The 17913-nt window shown below is 40.0% G+C and overlaps 1 protein-coding gene across 1 annotated transcript in view; it reads right to left on the bottom strand.

Annotated features, from left to right (window-relative positions):
* The window catches only part of CFDP1 (craniofacial development protein 1), a 144167-nt gene that overhangs the window by 43499 nt on the left and 82755 nt on the right, over window positions 1-17913 (bottom strand). The gene's annotated exons all lie outside the window — the stretch shown is intronic.

The raw sequence follows: 17913 nt of genomic DNA on the forward strand, positions 1-17913 counted from the left end.
TGGAGGAGAAAGTGAGACTGATAATTTAGTACAGTATACCCCTCACTCAAATCCAATTCACATGCATGTCATGTCATGGTCTTCTTTGATAACAAAGGACAAATATCAGGACATTTTATTATTTCACTCATTGATAATATAGGTGACACTGTAGTCATAAATAAATAAATTCTCTATGTAGCCCTTCACAAGGTTTTGTTGGGCAATGTGGCCCAGAAGAATAAAAGATTTAAGACTCATGTCCTAAAGAGGAAAAGGACTCTCACACGGAAAGGGACTCACAAGTTGTTTTTATGGTTGTAAAAAACTAGAAAATGAAGGGGAAGGGCTGAACAAATTATGGTATATGAAGATGCAAAAATCAGAAACGAAGGGGATAGTTTCATAAAAACCAGGGAAAACTTTGCATGATTTATAGAAAAGTAAAGTGAACTGAACCAGGCGAACAATTTACACAATTATAACACTATTCGATTTTGAAAGTCTTAGGAATTCTGATAAATACCAATGAATTCATGCTTAAACATGCCCCCCCTTCCAGATAAAGAACTGATGGACTCAAGAGTGTAGATGGAAGTATCTTTTCCTTCCTTTTTCTCTTGACACCTAATTCAGAAACTTATTTTGCATAATTAAGCAGATTTATAATGGACTTTGTTTCTCTTGCCTTCTCAAAGGGTTATGAGGGGCAGAGAATTTGAGACTGAAAATAACATGGAGTTAACAATAAAATGAAAGGATGGGCCTAGAGGACTTTTGAGATCCCTTCCAACTCTAGATCTATCATGGCCTGATCCTAAATGACCAGGTCCAAAGGTCAGAGCAGGAGAGGCAGGTAGAGCTAGAATGTGTCATTAGAGGATAGGGTTGAGGGGGATGGGGATAAGAGAATGGGGAAGCATATTCTGGTGGTGGTAGTGAGGATGGAGAGGTTTGTTCCTAGGCATTCAGGAATTTGGTATCACTGGGACTGGGAGATAGAGAAACTGATAACTCACTGCCCAAAGGGCCTAAGGATGCCTACACCCTTCAGAACATAGTTTAAAAAAAAATAAACCAGAAAATAAAACAACTTTAAATGAAAAGCGTTTCTCAGAGGGGACCTTTCTTTTTTCCTAATAGTTAACATTTTTTTTTTACTACTTCCATTGTCTTTCTTTTAGAAAATTTAATTGATATTTTTTGTTTTTATATGTCATTTATTTCCAAATTACCCAGTGTCATAAAGAATAAGAAAGGAAAAAAACAAAACAAAACAAAATATATTTCATCAAAATCAGTCAACAAACCAGATAGATCTGATAGTATTCCACCTCCTTAGTCTCTTATCTATGCAAAGAAATGAAGGAAATACATATTCTCTATTTCACCGGAATCACACTTGTTCATATAACTGTTGGATGTGCTACTGTCCTTTACAGCTTTTCTCATTACTAATTCTAATTAATTTTTTTCTATACATTTAAGTTCCTGTGCAAAATGTAAGTTCTTAGAGGCCGTGGGTGCGATTGAAAATACTCAGCACTCTGCTCTTAATTCCAACAATGCCTAATAAATACTAACACTAATAATTGGTATGGCTAAAATGCATTAAGGATGGTAGCAGCTGATCTCACTGGATCTTATTATACATTGGGTTTTTTCCTTTTCCAAGTAGGATTTGGGGCAGCTAGGTGGCACAGTAGATAGAGCACTGCCCTGGAGTTGGGAGGACCTAAGTTTAAATCTGGTCTCAAACCTTTAATAATTGCCCTGCTGTGTGACCTTAGGCAAGTCACTTAATCCTATTGCCTTAAATAAAATTATAAAAAAAAAAGTAGGATTTAAATACCCTTTCCTTTGTCACAGGTGGTGTTGGCTGGACATCACCTACAATGGTCAATGAGTAATGAATCAAACCTAGAGTGGGAGATTTGGTGTGCAAGATCCACAGGCTTAATGTAGTTCAAATGTAAAGAGTCAGCATAAGGTCCTCAGCATTTTTGACAGCAATCGTAAATAAACTAAACATGTAAATTTTCCAGACTACATAGGGTCAGAAAAAGACCAGAGATTAGTGAATTGGGGCTTCTTGTTCCAATTTGAATCTGTTCATTGGACAGATCACTCAATTTTGGGGGAAATTTCCATCTGAAAAATTGGGAAAATAATTTGTTTTCTAGTGACCTTATGTTGAAAAGATGAATGAAATAGTGACTGTGAGATATTTAAAGAATCCAACATAAAAGACCTCAGCAAAGCATTTTTTTATTTTTCAACTGATTTTGTATTCTGTAACTAAAATCTGTTTCAAGATGAATTTCAATGTTTATATACTCAAAAACTGCCATCTAAACACAGGCCCTGCATCTAAGAGAAGGCAGTCTTCCCCCCCAATATCAATCTAGTTCTAAAGCACAATGAATTCACATAGCAGAATTTTGTATTCTACTATACTAAGTACTGTTCCCAAATGTTGAAAAGATCAGCCCTTATGATTACGGAATATAGCAAGAATTCCTTCATTAAGATGGGAAAAAACAAAGTGTGCTTTCTTTAGAGTTGTCCCAGTTACCACTGGTTCTCATTCAGCTGTTAGCTGGGTCTTCTTCCATACTACAGGGATACACTGGTCCTATATATAAAGTCTGCTAGCCTTGACTGACCAAGTGTATTATCAAAAAATATTAAAATAGCAATTCTCATCATCCAGTATCAGTCACCATAATATCAAATTTATTTTTTCCCTTGATTAACATGTGAAACTGTTCTACAAATTGCCAATAAGCTAGAAGGTTAAGTCCCTTCTGTTTTTCCCAGAAGGCATTTATTTTAGGAAAAGAAAAGGTCGGGAAATGAACCACAAAATATGTTTGTGAGGTCAGGCCTGAAAATCAGCATGTTTTTAAAGAAAGATAGTAACTAGATATATCCAGAAAATCTGCCATAATTTAGAGAAGACCAAATTCCTGCCTAAGGAGTAGGGAGAAAAAGGTACTAAAACCCCTCACTTTGTGTCTGGAAAAGTGATCTGTCAGATAACATTCCTGCTGTATTTTAATGCTTGCAATTCAAGTTAGAGCAAGTGCTAAAAGGAGTAATGGAAAAACAAATAGGAGCCAACCTCACTCTCAAAATTAAGGAGGTAATTTAGTCTTATCTCAAAAACTGTGACAGAGAGATACAATAATGATTTAGAGGAGTTAAGTGTGTGGAAGATAGAAAATCAGACTGAGCGGAATTATTCTCTCAAAAATAACTGTATTTTATCAACCAACAATCAATCAGCAAGTATTGATTGGGTACCTAATGGGTACCAAGCACCTGGCTAAATTCTGGAGATATAAACAAAGAATGAAAAAAAAATTCCTACCTGCAAAGAGCTGGGACTCAAAAGTGTGAAGAAAATGATGTACAGAATAAATAACATAATGTGAAAACATACAAATAGGCAAAAAGCTGTTCAGGAGGGAGGGAGAGGCCACCAGCAGCTACTTGAGCAGGAAATGGTGCCTGAGGAAGAAGGGGAGACTGTCAGGAGCAGGGGAAGAAGACACCAACAGGCCATGCTCAGAGCTGGGCTGGGTATTACTTTCTGCCAGAGGCTCTGAGCCTTTTCCTGAGACTTCTGGGTTCACAAATTACCATGAAAAGCATGGTATCAAGAATCTGGTATCAAGAATCTATTCATCCACCTGCATCAAACCAATTCAGGGAGGGGAGAAGGAGGGAAAGAATTGGTGATGCAAAACTATGAGAATGTTAAAAATTGCCTTTACATATAATTAGGGGAAAATTATTATTTAAAAAAAAGATTATCTGTACAAAGACACACCTGGGTGACTGCTCTTGTGTGCAGGTGACCGCACTGACTGTTCTGACCTGTGGAACATGACAAGATCTCTTCTTTTTTTTTTAATTTATTTAAGGCAATGTAGCTAGGCAATTAAGTATCTGAGGCCACATTTGAACTCAGAACCTCCTGACTTCCAGGGCTGGTGCTCTATCCACTGTGCCACCTAGCTGCCCTGACAAGATCTCTTCTAGAAAGTCCACCTCGCCATCATAATAACAACAATGACATTTATATGGCGCTTTGGGGAATCACAAATGGCTTTCCTAATGAGAAAGTGTAACAAACTTCTAAGTACCCAAACCTGGATTGGAACTCACATCTCCTGGCTCCAACACCAGGACTCTTGGGACCACATAGTACAAACTACTAAGTGACCCACAAGGAAAAGTCAAGGGATGAAGAATCACAGCATACTACTTGAGAGGCAGCCCACTGAGTTCAATGGGGCATCTATCTTAGGTAAGAAACGCAACCCCTTCCATCTGTGCTAGCATGAAGTGGATCCCATCTCCTCTTGCCAGCCCAACCTTCCCTTGGAACTTTCCATTTTCTGCTACTCTGTTTACTGTTTAATCTTCTTCCTTCAGAGGGAAAAGGAGGATGAAGTAGCTAGAGCCTCTCATCTGACCATGCTGCATTTGCCTCCAGTCATCTCAGAGATGAATGTTCTCATTCTTCGCCATACTCGTTGCATCTCAGTAAATCAAAATCTTGGTAAGTCATCATACCCCTTTTCACACCCCTCCCACTTGATTCTTCATTTCCCTCCCGCTTAAGCCTCTCACCCCAAGCATCACCTGGCTCTTCTACTGTTCCATGGGCTTCGAACTTCCCTTCATCCTAAATCATCTGCTCTCTCTATTAGCTTTCCCTTTTCACCTTGGCCTACTGACCACTCTGGCTTCCTTTAAGTCCCAAATGAAATCCCCTCTTTCAAGAAGCCTTCCCTAACTCTTCTTCATTTAAGATCTCCCTTCTCTGTTAGTTACTTCCAATTTATCCTGAATATAGCATGTTTTGTATCCTCAATACTTAGCATGAAAGTCTAGGAAAATTACAAATCAGTATATGAGTCAGAGGAACATCTTCAGCAAAGAAGGGAAAATCCTTTATCAGAATTTATGTTAGGACAAGGATACCAGGGAGGGGAAGGGAATATGAATTTATATAGCATTTACCTATGCCAGATATAATGCTATGGACTTTACAAAACATATATGCAAGGTAGATGCTGCTATTCCCTACATTTCATGATTGAAAAAATGTATGCAAACAGGGTAAAGTGACCTGTCCAAAGCCACACAGCCAGTATGTATCTGGATATGAACACAGGCCTTCCAGGTTCTAGGTGCTGTGCACTGCATCAGTGGAAGAGCCTCCATGGTGAAAAGATCACTGAGACATTACATTTAGAAGTGTACTTGGACATGAACTTGATGCATCTTCTGCTAACATGGCTTTCTTTGTTGAGTTTCCCCAGGACCAGCAAGCTAGCTTACCTCTCATCTTTTTCATGCCTCTGAAGCTCATGAATGAAGGTCTACAAGCATGTTGTAAAATGTCACACTAGTATTCCTATTCTGTGTGTGGTCTGTTTTAATGTCATCTTCCATATCTCAATGGATATTAAAAGCTTTAAAGTGATTTTACAAAGCTTGGAGTGAGCTAAACGCACAGAAGATACAAACTGCTGGAGCTGGGCTGAGTTCTAAGAAGTCACTCATGTAAGAGACCAGGAAACATTCAAAATTAGAATTAGGAAGCATCTTCAGAAACTTAGGAGAAAAAGCTGCTGAAATCCTTCTGGGGAGGCCAAGATTTATGACCCAATCAGGAGGGAGAGGGAGAGGGAGAGGGAGAGAGAGGGAGAGGGAGAGGGAGAGGGAGAGGGAGAGGGAGAGGGAGAGGGAGAGGGAGAGGGAGAGGGAGAGAGGGAGAGGGAGAGGGAGAGGGAGAGGAGAGGGAGAGGGAGAGGGAGAGGGAGAGGGAGAGGGAGAGGGAGAGGGAGAGGGAGAGGGAGAGGGAGAGGGAGAGGGAGAGGGAGAGGGAGAGGGAGAGGGAGAGGGAGAGGGAGAGGGAGAGGGTGTGTGTATGTGTTTGGGGGGAGGGAATTAGAAAAAAAAAATTAAAGAGAAATCATCAAGTCTCTCATAACACAATCTGGTTCTTCAGAAAGTCCATTTGTTCCTGCTTTCCTCCCACAAGCAGATTAACAAACAAATGCAAGTTTACTGGGAGTAGGAAGAGAGAATTTCTGAATTTCGTTATTTTTTTTTTTAAATGAGTGAATAGAGAGACAACCTCAGGCAAATCATTACTCCCTTCCATCCTCCACCTTGGAACATGAGGCACACAAGAGATCAATTTGGCTCAGGCGGTCACAGTTGGCCTTCATTAAAATTTAAAGCTGGTAAAAACCTCTGAGGTAAAAGGTTCCCTTTCACTGCTTGACTCCCATTGAAAAGGGTCAGTGGCTATGCCCACCAGATCCAAGAATTCTGGGCCTTTTTTTTCCTTCTCCTTTGGCCAGGGAAGAGTTTTCTCTTTTAAAAGAGAACAAGAAAGGTGAAGCAACCCCCTCCCAAAATCAGTCAAGTTGGGGAGCTGTGGGGAGGCAGCAGTGATGAAAGAAAGGGGAGCAGGTGGCCCGTTCTACCGGCTCAGGGTCCCAGGCTGGTTCTTCCCCAGAGCACAGCTGGGGCTGCTGAGCACAGAGGCCTCAGGAAACAGGGGCCAGGCCCAGCAGCAGGCCACTCCAGGGGAGAAAGCAGCTGGAGGCAGTGGTGTGGCCTGCCCTTGGCCCTGGCGAGTCTGCTGAAGGTTCAGGTTAAAAATAAAAGGAGCTGGAGGAGGGAACAGTGTGGTAAAGAATAACACACAAATAATGAGAAGACTCTGTTCCCTTTTTTTAAAAATTCTCTTTAAGCTGACAAAACAAGGATAAGAGAATCATGCAAAGAAGACTACCTGCAGTACCACCTGTCCAACTAATAAGCAAAAGAAAGCCTGGAGTAAAAAAAAAAAAAAAATGCCCAGTCAGCAGGGCAGGGAATGGAATAAGAAGTTGCCCAGGGCAGGCTGCACAATGGCCAAGACCCCAGCCAGCCCCCTTCAATTTGTCTCTGGGGGGAAGAGGGTTCATGCTTAGGGAACCCATGGCATAGAGAGGGAACTCACTGAAAGCCCCAGGTGAGGTTCATGGAATCTTCCAGAGGGGCCCCTCAGGCCTGGCTACTGCTCTATGAACAACCTGAATCTGTCTTAAGGTTTCCCGTGGCTCCCCAAATGCCACAATAAAAGTCATTCTGGGTCCAAGGGGGCTGGGACATTTCACCCTCTCTCATTCCCACTAAAAAGGGCCTCCATGCTCTGAATTAAAAAAGAGAGGCAGCTTTAATCAATAACTAAATGAAAAGAAAATCAAGCTTATTTCAAGAGGAAAAACTTAGTTCCTACAGAAATCTTGGAGAACCTGGGATTCTTCCAAAAGAGATTTGGGATCTAGGATTGATTGAAGTTATTCTCTCACCTTTCAGGTGAGGAAATCAAGGAGTCAGACAATAAACAAGCCTTTATTAGGCACTTACTGTGTACCGGAGGGCAGCCAGGTGATACAGTGGCTAGAGCACTGGGTCTGGAATCAGGAAGACTCATCCTCCCAACCTTGGGCAAGTCACTTCCCCCTGTTTGCCTCCACTTCCTCACTTGTACAAGGAGCTAGAAAAGTTAATACAAACCACTCAGCCACATGCAAGGAGTGAGGTACCCTGCTAGGGCTGGGGATGCAAGCAGCAAGGCTAGCCCCTTCAGCTCCCAGTCTAATGGGGGAGATGAGCTCCAATAGCCAAGCCATGGGCAGGGAAGGCACTTTTGTGATGAGGACTTAAAGAAAACCAGGGAGGTCAGGAGGAAAAATGGGGAGGGCATGGGCTGAGAGGTGGAGGCTCTAGGTGGTGAATAGCCAGGAGGCCTGAAGAGGACCTGGGAGGGGTGACAGTGAGAGAAGATGGGAAGGTAAGGTAGGGGCCAGGATGGTGGAATGGATGTTTTAGGAAAAGTTCTTTGTCTGCTGAGTGGAGAACAGACTGGAGTGAGGAGAGATTCAAGGAAAGCTCTAACAACAGTATGGACCTCAGGTCATGGGAGCCTATGCTCAGGGGAGAAAGGGATGGAGGTAAGAGATTATATGGAAACAGTGAAGTCAAGACCTGGCAATAGGATAGGTCTAAGTAAAATAAGAGTGAGAAAGGATTTGATGTTACAGAGGCTGTGAGTGAACAGAAGAATCAGTCATGACGTTTGTCCTTCATTCTTTTTAGGTTTTTTTTTTTGCAAGGCAAACGGGGTTAAGTGGCTTGCCCAAGGCCACACAGCTAGGTCATTATTAAGTGTCTGAAGTCAGATTTGAACCCAGGTACTCCTGACTCCAGGGCCAGTGCTCTATCCACTGCGCCACCTAGCTGCCCCTTTGTCCTTCATTCTTGAAGAAGACCATGACATCAGGGAGTTGATGCCATGACAAGCATATGAATTGAATTTTAGTGAGGGGAATACCGTCCTAAGTCACCAGCCTCACTTTCTCCTCCAGAGCCATTTGGATCCAGTGGTCAGATATGGATCAGAACAACTGGAGATGGCCTTGGATGAGAGGCAATCAGGGTTAAGTGACTTAAAGCTAGTAAGTGACAAGTGTCTGAGAGCTTTAGAGACATGTGAGGGTAGAGATGTCAATGGAACATCAGATTGAGATCTCAAAACGGCCACCATCTCATCATCTCTACCCTTCATGCCCCTGCACTAGGTATTCTCTCCTTCCTCTAATGTATCATCAATCCCTGTTCTTTTGTCTCTGTGTCCTCACTCTTAGCAAAGAACCAAGGCAGAGAAGTAATTTAACTATCATATGTTATAGACAGATCAGAAAGGATGAGGATTAAGGAAAGGACATTAAATTTGGCAATTAAGAGATCATTAAAGATTTTAGAGAGAGAGCAGTTCCTTTCCAATAATGATTCTGAAAGTCAGAATGCAAAGCTAAATGGTCTTGGCAGAACTTGTGGTGAGGAATCCCATTGGATTCCAAATTAAGAAACAGTAATTTTCCTGAGACACTTTGATTTTGTTTTTGAAATTGTATAGGGAGCACCCTCTTCTTCCAGTAATCAATCAACAAGAATGAACATGTGGTTCCATTAAAATGTCATCCTGCCCATGTGGCAACATGATTTACACAGTCTAGCATTTTGGGTGTAGATGATGGTCAAATTGCATACACTAGGACATTAATTTTCCTATTTTACAATACATACCTCAAATCTGTCTTTGTCAGGACAAGTTTTATCATTATCGGAAATGAGCAAGGAGAGAGGAAGTATAGGCAATGAGTATAAATGGCTTCCTCAAGGAATCTAGCTGACAAGAAGAGGACAAATATAAGTTGCTATTTATCCAGAATGATAGAATCCAGATAAAGGAGGACTTCGTTGTGTTTGAAAACACCAGGGAAGAAGTCAGTAGATAGAGAAAAACCGAAGATTAGAGAATGGGGATGAGAGAGGGGGCACTCTGCTGGAGAAGTAGGGAATGAGATGGAATAAAGAAGCATCTTCTAGAGATGCTCGCTTTGGCAAGAAGGGTCATTTTTCATGTTAAGAAGATGAAGGAAATAGTGGAAGAAGGAGAGAAGGGGCTGCAAGAGCAGAATGAACTTTGAGTATAAAGAAGACTGCAGTAATATGGAGAAGAAGTTATTTGAGAATCCAGGGTGAGGTTCAGAGAGAAATGATCAAGTCATGACTGACAATAATACAAAGGGGTCAAGTGTAGAAGATAAGGTATATTTGAAATGATTCACAAAGGGGGGAGATAAGAAAGAGGAAAGTTCAGCCAACGAAGAGGTAAAATAGTCTGGCAAAGAGTTGCAGTGTGAAGGGACTAGTGGTCCAGCATAGATAAAGATGATTTGGGGTTGGAAAAGAGATATAAAGATGAAATGATAAAAGGTTATGATCAGAAAAGAGAATTTCAGAGATTATTAACACAAAATTGGGTGATGATGAGTAAAAAGGTTGGTCCATCTTTGTGGGTGGCTGATGTCAAATGGGGAATTAAAAAGGTCATGGGAATTAAAAAGACTAAGGAACTGAAAAGATAGGAAAATGAAGTCTATGAAAATGAAGGCCAGAATTGGGGAGGAGTAAATTCAATAAGGAAGGAAAGAGATGTCCTGGTAGTTGATAGATTATGGTTACTGGAATGTGGAAAGGGGAATCAATTTGAATTGTGTAAACCTTAAAGAAAAGAGGCTGTCAAGTGATGGGATTAGAGGGCAAGTCTAGAGGTGGCAATGGGGAGCAAGATGTATTATGCCTTCTCCATCACGACCTGTAAGTTGAAGAAGTATGAATGAAAAATGTAATTGGTACAGAAAGATTAGTAGAGATAAAGTATCATCAGGATTTGATAGTTACTCAATGTAGCTCCATCCTTACATTTTATTTACTATTTTTTAGGTACCAGACAAAAGAGTAGGCTCAGTTAATATCACAGTTTACTAAATACTATAAATGAATAAACTGGCATTCTGGTTTCTAAATAATATGACAGTCATGAGTCAATTCAGCATGGTCTTACTATTCTTGGGTAAAATAGAAAACTAATGTTTCTGGACAAACAAGCCTAAGAAATGAACCCTGGGGGGTGGCTAGGTGGTGTAGTGGATAAAGCACCGGCCCTGGAGTCAGGAGTACCTGGGTTCAAATCTGGTCTCAGACACTTAATAATTACCTAGCTGTGTGGCCTTGGGCAAGCCACTTAACCCCATTTGCCTTGCAAAAACCTAAAAAAGAAATGAACCCTGATGAGTTAACAGCAACAATGGAAAGAGAGTCAGAGGGTCTCAATACTAACCCCATTTTCTCCATTTACTCCTGGTGTGACCTTGAGAAAGTAGACTGAACTAGATGACCCCTGAGATCTCTTCCAGTTCTAAGGCTTGGATCTTGTAGACCACAAGCCACTTTTCTAGCAGTCATCATCAGAATCAATCCCTAGCAGAAAGAGAACTGATTAGAGAGAAGAAATCAATTCTTTCTTTATATCTGAAGACAGTCTAATAAAATCAGGATACTTTTTCTTCACAAGGTTAAAAAAAGGATCTACTTCTTTTCACAAATGAGTTTGCTTATACTTACAATATAGTATAAGTATGTTTAGCATACTTATAAGAATGCCAAACTCACATGGTTTAAACAAAACCTGCCATTTTCTTACCCTAAAATGAGTTAGACAAATCTGAAGTAGAAACAAGAACAAAACCCCTCAGCCTCCTCTAGGAAGCTTCCTTTCAGTTGGTTCGATGGAGTGAGGGCCCTAAATGAAATGTCACTGATCAAGGATCAAAGGCAAGTTGCAAATGCAAGACATAAGAGTTCTTACTCTTTCCCTTCTGAACCAAGTCAACGCTTGAGGCAAGTGTTAAAAAAAAATGAGCCCTTTTGGTATAGCCATGATTATTTTTCCATTCAGAAGCTCCAGCTGAATCTATTATTAACTTCTGTATTACCCTTAGCTGAGTAGGAAAGAGTTAATGTCTAAGCCAGAGGAATGAGGTTTCTTCTTTGCAGAAGCTTTTCAGGATAGGGTTACTTGCAAGGCCCAGATTCTTCATTAACTCATTAACCAAGACAGTAAAGCTGATCATGAGGTTCATTTATCAGCAGGAAAACCCCAGTTGGCAATGGCTAGATGTTTCCTGCCCATCTTAGCACTCAGAGAAGAGTGGGAGACTCCATTGTGAGGCTGTTTCCTGACTTAGGGAGGAAAGAAAATATTTTCCTGATGACTATTCCTTTTTCAGGCTGGTGTTTAGTTTGGCCCAAAGGCAGGTTAGGGAAAGCACAGGGGGCCTGGGTCCAGTGGCAGGACTTCCTTATGCCTTCTGGCTCTCTAAGCTAATTAGACGTTAATGATACAGTATGGATATACCTCCTTGGGTTTTACAAAAAGGCCGGAATTTTAAGTGAGTTTTTATGTGAATGCTAATAGCTATATATCAGGCAAGTTCCAAAATATTTTCCTATTAGACCTTCTGGCCTTACCTATTAGCAGTCAGGAATTCACCTTAGTTGCTGCCTCTGGACTCCAGCCTGGTCCAATGTAGTATTCAAAGCTATTTTACTGGAAATATCCAGGAGCTCTTTCTTTTGTAATGTCTAATAACTCTGAGGAGGAAAGTGACCAGCAAAAGCTGGGAGCTTCAGCCAGAATTCAGTTTTCCATTGGATTACCAAAAGAAAGGTGGAGATGCTGCACAGAAAACATCCCCACAACCAACATTCAGAAGTGGCGACGTCTATAGAGGATCAGACACTTGTGCCAGGCACAGGCTAAGGTGTAGACAACCGTTTTCTCCCTGGGCCTCTCAACAACTCTGGGAAGCAAATGCTACAATGCGAAAGTAGAAAAAAGACATTAAGTAACTTGCTGCAAGGTCAGGTCTTCCAGACTCCAGACCCAGCACTGCTCTCTTCAAAGAGGATGAGTTTTACCCAGAAATCCTGTACTTGGAATCTGACCAGCCACAACTCCAGGAGGTTTTTCTGGCCTCAGCATAGGGATAGAGAACTGACTCACCTGGGGAGAGAAGGGATAATACCTGCATACAATTTTTTTTTCCTTCTTTCCCTTTCCTTCAGGGGCTTACTATTCTTTGTCTGTTCAACCAGGGGACTAAAGGGGGGGGGGGGGGAAGCATTGAATGAAGAGAGTTGGACTTTGTCTTTGTAACTAAATAGCTTCATGACTTGGGATAAATCATGAAATAAAAGGACCTATGCTAACTAGCTCACTGACACCGGGACCACAGGCATGGGCTCCTCGTTGGCCACCCAGTCTCCATCCTCCACACAGTGGCCATGGGGAGAAGCTGCCTAGAATTATTGTTGGGTTCCTCCTGCCTCAAGGATCCAAGATAACCCCTTCATATAGTATATAAGACATTCACAATGTATTACAGACTATTATGCAACTGTCCTTTATGGACACTCCAGTTCAGTCCAATTGGCCTTTTTGCTGTTCCCTGCCCAATTTCCTCTCCCATCTCTGTCCTTCCTGTTAAGAACGGCTTAGTGTCCTTCAAAGTTCAATTCAAGTACCACCTCCTCATGAGGTCATTCCTGATAACCCTCAGCACCACCCTTACCTGCTAGGACTTTTTACTACCTTTTATTTACTGAGGGCAGCTAGGTGCACAGTGGATAGAGTGCCAGGCCTGTAGGCAGGAAGATTAATCTTCTATCTCTTGTAAAATAATATTTTATATTTTCCCCAATTGCATGTAAAAACAATTTTTAACAATTATTTTCAGAATTTTTCAGGTCCAAATTTTCCCCCCCTCCCTAAATTAGTAAGCAACTTGATACTGACTATACATATACAATCATGAAAACATATTTCTATATTATTCATGGGGTTTTTTGTTTTTTGTTTTTAGGTTTTTGCAAGGCATGAGGTTAAGTGGCTTGCCCAAGGTCACACAGCTAGGTAATTATTAAGTATCTGAGGCCAGATGCTCTATCTATGAGGCCCGGTGCTCTATCCACTGCGCCACCTAGCTGTCCCAATATTATTCATGTTGTGAAAGATTGACCAAAAATTAATGAAAAAACAAAGGAAAATAGTATGTTGCCATCTGCATCCATACTATAGCAGTTCTTTCTCTGGAGATGGATAGCATTTTTTCATGAGTCCTTTGGAATTATCATTGTATGCTGAGAATAGGTAAGTCATTCACAGTTGATCATCTAGCAATATTGCTGTTACTACATACAATGTTCTGGTTCTCCTTATTTCACTCTGTTTTGATTCATAGAAGTCTTTCCAGAGTTTTTGAGAGCATCCTAGTCCTCATTTCTAATAGCACAATAGTATTACATCATAATGTATATATCATAACTTATTCAGCCATTCCCTAATTGATGAAGACCCCCTCGATTGCTACCCCAAAAAGAGCTTCTATAAATATTTATATAAACTAGGTCCTTTCCCCTTTTTATCACTCTCTTTTGATATATATATATACCTAACAGTGGTATTGCTGGATTTATAGCCCTTTGGGTAGAGCTCCAAATTGCTCTCCAGAATGGTTGGATCAGTTCACAACTCTACCAGTAATGTATTAGTGTCCCAATTTTCCCACTCCCCCTCCAACATTTATCAATTTTCCTTTTCTATCATATTAGTCAATCTGATAGGTATGAAGTTGGTACTTTTGATTTGCATTTTTCTAATCAATAATAATTTTTTATGACTAGATTGATTTCTTCATCTGAAAACTTGCCTGTTCAATTCTCCTTTGAGATTTATCTATTGGGAAATGACTCGGTTCTGTTATACAGTTGAGAAATGAAGCCTTTATTAGAAACACTTGTAAAAAGAATATTCTTGCAGCTTCTTGCTCTCCTAATCTCGGTCACATTTTTTGTCTGTGCAACATTTAATATAATCAAAATTATCCATTTTACATTGTGTGATACACTCTCTTGTTTGTTCATTTTCCTCTTATCTATAGGTTTGACAGGTAAATTATGCTCCCCTAATTGAAAGTCATCTTCCTGAGTTCAAACCTGGCCTCAGATACCCACTAGCCATGTGGCCATAGGCAAGTCACTTCATCCAGTTTGTCTCAGTTTCCTCATCTGTAAAATGAGCTGGAGAAGGAAACAGCAGACCACTTTAGTATATATTTGCCAAGAAAACTTCAAATAGAATCATGAAGAGTAGGACATAACTGAACAACAACAACAACAATTATACTTTATATGGTTTGTATATATGTAACATGTTGTCGCCCCTTATAGAATGTAAGCTCCCTGAAGGAAAAGACTGTATTGCATTTGTCTCTATATTACAGTACTTAGTACAACAGATATCTAAATAAATCCTTCTTGATTGACTGGTGTAATTTCTTTATTCTTATGCAAAACAAATCTTTCAGTGCTAAACATTTTGTAATTCTATGACATTATCCAGGATTGGAACAGCAAACATATACACAGCATACAAATGCAATTCAGAAACCTAATTTCCTCAGGTTGTATCAATGAAGTCCTTAGTTATGGAACAGAGTTTAGGAGGAAGCCACAAATTCTAATCCTGGTATCAAATCATCACATTTTGGCTCACAATCATTTTTGAAACTTATAGTTTTTTATTTCAGTTGTATATGACTTTTTGTGAGTCCTTTTTGGTAAAGATACTGAAGTGGTTTACTACTTCTTTCTCTAACTGAAGGAAACAAGGTAAAGTGACTTGCTTAGGATCACACAGATTTGAACTCAGGTCTCCCTGATTTCAGGACTGATGTTCTATCCACTGAGCCACCTGGCTGGGCATAGTTTTCACAGAAACTGGATTATTTCATGTTATTTCTTGCTGTTTTTTAAAAAAGGCATTTTGTTCAATCATTCAGCTATTTCCGACAGTCTTTGTGGACAGTGAACATACCAGGCTCTTCTATCCTTCACTATCTCTTGGAATCTGTCCAAGTTCAAATTCATTGTTTTCATGATATTATCTATACATCTCATCCTCTTCCTTCCCCTTCTCCTTTTACCTTCAATCATTCCCAACATCAGGATCTTTCCAATCAGTTCCGTATTGTTATTTATTTAAAGTATTTAAGCTTCAACTTCTGCATTTGACCTTCCAGTGAGTTGTCAGAATTTCTTTAAGTGTTAACTGAATGGATCTCTGTGATGTCCAAGAGACTCTCAAAAGTCTTCTCTAGCACCCCAGTTCCAAGGTGTGGATCCTGAGGCACTTAGTTTTCCTTCTAGCTCAACAGTCATACATTGCTACTGGTACTGGGAAACCAGTATATGGACCTTTGTTGTCAAGGTAATGTCTCTGCTTTTTTAGTATACTGTCAAAAAAGCATGTACTTTAATTTTAATAAGTTAGTACCAACATCATCCATTATATAATTGTGGTCATTGTTCTTTTTATAGAATAAATTTCTTTTTAAAAAAATCAGACAAATTCCTTGTTCTGCCAGGAGTAAGCTAAGAGTTATGATGCTGGATTTGAAAAATAACTTAATCCCAACCTACTTTTAGTAGCTGGACAGTTATTAGTGGAGAGTTCTGGGCTGTTTCTAGGTTGGACTCACCCTCACCCCACTAATTTGCTGTATACCCTTCAGCAACTAAGATCAATTCTCTAGTCTCAGTGTCCTCATTAATAAAATGGGGATAATACCTGTTGTGTTTTAAAACCTTACAGGATAGCTACAGGGAAACTTTCTAATCCTTAAAATGCTACACAAATAAAATGCATTTTTTTCCTCTTTACTTCTACTCCCTTTTAGGCCTCTCAAATTTCTGCTGGCCTTCCCATTTTCATTAATACCTTTAACTCTGTCTTATTCCTCAAGGGAAAAGTACCACAAGAACAGAAGATGGTGTGCACAAAACTTCTTGTCTCAGCATGTTTATGCAGAACACACCAGCAAAACAGGGCTGTCATCTTTACCTGCTGACTCATTACAGGGAGGCAAGATTGTCAGAGTCTGTTGAGGATAATGAGCTGGGCTTTTTTTTTTTTCCAGTTCTTCTGTCACCTCCTACCTAGCTCCTGGGCTTCTTCCCTTTTCTATTAAGGGTTTCTGCAGACAAGTAAATTATCAGCAGGAACAGTTTCCACATAGTTCTTTTAGTGGAAAATTTTATAGTTGTGAAGGGATTCTTCGGGAAAAAGCCTGGAGGAAAGGGGAAGTAGATGATTTAAATCTTTTCAAATCAGGTCACTAGATTAAGAAACAGGAAGGTTATTACTGTTACTGTTGAGTGGTTTCAGTTGTGTCCAACTCTTCATGACTTTTCTTGGCAAATATAGTTGTAATGATTTGCTATTTCCTTCTTTAATTCATTTTTAAGAAGAAGAAACTGAGGCAAACAGAGTAAAGTGACTTATCCAGGGTCACACTTCTAAGTGTCTGAAGTTATATTTGAACTCAGGTCCTCTTGACTCCAGGGCCTCCCTTCACTAAGTCACCTAGCTGTCATCAAATCAGGAAATCTGTGTTTTATTTCAGATCCTGCCACTGGGTTTGGATTTGAGATTAGGCAAATGCTTCTTCAACCATGAAGTGAATAATACCTCCCTTCCGCTCCTCCCAGTACTGTTGTGAGAATTAGTAAAACATCCCTGGATTATGCACTCTGAACTTCTTATGAGAAAGGAACTAGTTAGAAGGAAACCCAATCTTCCTGGCTATCCACTTTTCATTATTAGTATAGGTAAAAATAAAAACATATTTCAGTCACAATCATTAGTCTTGTTTCTGGAAAGATGGAGAATATATCAAAAGTTGCCTTTACAGATTCCACTATATTACTTTTTTCAAACAGGAAAAAATCAGCCCCACCAAACACCTCAAATGCTTTTGGTTCTACTCCTCTGGTTGTAGCTGGTTACTGAATTTTAAAGAGCTGGCAGCCCTCAAAATTCCTCCTCTTTCTTTTCCTTTTATTCTCCTCCTTTGTCTAAGGGCAAGTCTTTTGTTTGGAATTTCACTTCTGAGCAGCCTTGAAGTACTCTAGGAGCAGTGTGACTATGATTCCTTCAGACTGTGATGTGTTGACTCAATTTTCTCCAGCAGAAAAAGCTGCTTCATATCATGAAGAAGAGGAACAAATGCTAATGGAATTGTTCCAAGATGAAAGGGATTTTGAATGAATGGAGATGGCATACAGCTAGGATGATTCCCACATTCCTTTAGGGAACACAGGGCAGTAGAGCACATCAGAAAATCTTGGGAATTTGTAACTTCATGATTAGCCAACTCAATTTTTAAAATCCCACTAAATTCAAACCCTTCAAACATAAACTGATTTGAGGATCTACATTAGCTAACAGGATAAAAACTGGCAAAAGGATGCCTGGACTAAAGAAAAAAAAAAAAGATGATTAGTTACCTCAAAATGATGAGCCTTATTCTATTCAATTGATTCCTAAGATGGATAGTAGAAAAATGGGTGGATCTGATGAATTGATTGCCTAATGAGATATACTAGATT

The sequence above is a fragment of the Macrotis lagotis genome, chromosome 1, assembly GCF_037893015.1.
Source record: "Macrotis lagotis isolate mMagLag1 chromosome 1, bilby.v1.9.chrom.fasta, whole genome shotgun sequence".
NCBI classification, from domain to species: Eukaryota; Metazoa; Chordata; class Mammalia; order Peramelemorphia; family Peramelidae; genus Macrotis; species Macrotis lagotis.